Below are 2,239 nucleotides of genomic sequence, written 5' to 3' on the forward strand. Positions count from 1 at the left end.
GTGTGATTTCCAGTTTCCTCTATGCTAGTGTCTTCTGCATTTGTACTAGGTGGACTTGGGGCCTGAGACTGCATTTTGTTCCTTGTCTTTGTCATTTTATATACCACTGTCTTCTGACCTTTGGTGTAGAGCTTAGATAGAGTTATTACCTTAGCACCAAGTCCGCATCTATGAAGTTCAGATTCCTCCAGTTTGGTGTTGCTTGGATCTAGCTGGGGTCTGGCTCCTGTGCTCCACTTCTTTCTGCTGCAGCCCTTGGAGTTTAAACCTTTGTGTCACTCTGGCAAGATGTTCTGCTCCTGAATCAGCTGGGTGGGTCTTGCCTCTAGCCTCTTGGCAGGGAGTTCTGCTGAAGGGTTCTGAGCTGGGCTTCCAGTCTGGGTCTATTCAGGATCCTTGGGCTCCAGCTGGTCTCCCTCACACGCCGGGCCTTCGCTCCAAGTCTATTCAGGATCTGTGGGCCCGAGGTGGTCTCACTCATACTCTGGGCCTGGGCTCTGAGTCTATTCAGGATCTGCGGGCCCCCAGCGGTCTCCAGGAGCCAGAATTTAGAAATAACCCAGGTGTTCACCTGCTGATGCTGTTGAATAGGAGATAAGCAAAATGTGGAAAAAAAATATGGGATATGTGGGTAGTAAAATGTTTTGTTTTTCTGTGACAAAGGTTTACTACATACCCCAGGTTGGCCTCAAACTTGCACTGATCCTCCTGTCTCATCCTTCCCAGTGCTGAGATTATAGGTATCTGACACCATGCTCAGCTTGTGCAGTGGAATGTTACTCAGCCATCAGAAGAAATTGCCTGGGGGTCGGGGAGATTGCTTAATAGAATAAACGCTTGCCTGACAAGTGCAAGGGCCTGAGTTCAATCCTTGGTTCCACCAAAAAATAAAAGAAAAAAAAGGGCCAGGGAGATGACTCAGTGGAATAAGCACTTCCCTGGCAAGCACAAGGGCCTGAGTTCAATCCCCAGTTCTGCCTCCCCCCCCAAAAAAAGAAAAAAGAAATTGCCAAAGTAATGAAGTTCTTATATATGTGCAATATGGATAAACTTTGACAATATTATGCAAAGTGAAAAAAAAAAGTCACAAAAAACCAAATATTGTCCGATTCCATTTACATGAGACATATGAAATAGAAAATTAAGGCTGGCTAAATAACTCAGCGGACTAAAGCACCTGCTTAGGCAGAGTATAGATGCCAGGGTTTGATCCCTTGTGTGCTGTGCTGTGCCAGCCCTGCCCCCGGGCACACTGAGATGACAACTGAAACTGGGTGTGGTGGTACACCCCTGTAATCCCAGCGCTTGGGAGGCTGAACACAGGAGATCACTCTGAGTCCAATCTACATAGTAAGACCTTATAGACCCTGTACTAAATACAAAAAGAAAGAAAGAAAATTAGTAGAAACAGAAGGTGCATTAGTGGACAAGGCTAAGAGGGAGGAAGAATGGAGTTTCACTGCTTAAGGAGTAGAGTACAATTGTGAGGTTTTTGTTTGTTTATTTAGCAGTACAGGATTGAACATGAGTGATTATACTTAAGTAGGTCTCCAGAATTTTTTATTTTGTATTTTGGAACAGTTTTTCTAAGTCACTAAGTTGCCAGGTTTGGACAGGAACTTGTATCCTCCTGCCTCAGCCTCCTAGAGTGCTGGGATTGCAGGCATGTGCCTACCACAACCAGGTGGAGTGTGCTTTTACAGAGGGTGATAAAAACTTGAGACAGTGGTGATGGTTGCATCACACTGTGAATGTAATGCCACTGAATTGTACTCTTTTAAAAAATCACTAAAATGAGAGCCAGGCACAATGGTGCCTGTGATCTCAGGTGCTCTAGGGGATAGGGGAGATGACTCAGGAGAATAAGCGCTTGCCTGGCAAGCTCCCCCTCCCCCCCAAAAAATCAGAGGCTGAGATGGGAGGATTGTTTAACTCAGGAGTTCAAAACTAGCCTGGACAATTTATTTATAGGCAGCCTGTGAGAGCTGCCTATAAATAAATAAGGTTGAAATGAGAAAGCTGGAGGGCAGGCCAGATAGCTCAGCAGACTAAAGTGCCTGCTTAGGCAGAGTGCAGCAGCTGGTTGGATGGCATGCCAGGCTGGCCCCGTCCCTAGAGCTGAAATGATGATTGAGACTCCGCATGGTGGGAGATTGGCGTGGTGGTGCACACCTATAATCCCAGTTCTTGGGAGGCTGAAAACAGAAGAATCACTACGAGTCGGATCTATGTAGTGACA

The sequence above is a fragment of the Octodon degus genome, unplaced genomic scaffold, assembly GCF_000260255.1.
Source record: "Octodon degus isolate 3935 unplaced genomic scaffold, OctDeg1.0 scaffold00184, whole genome shotgun sequence".
Classification (NCBI taxonomy): Eukaryota; Metazoa; Chordata; class Mammalia; order Rodentia; family Octodontidae; genus Octodon; species Octodon degus.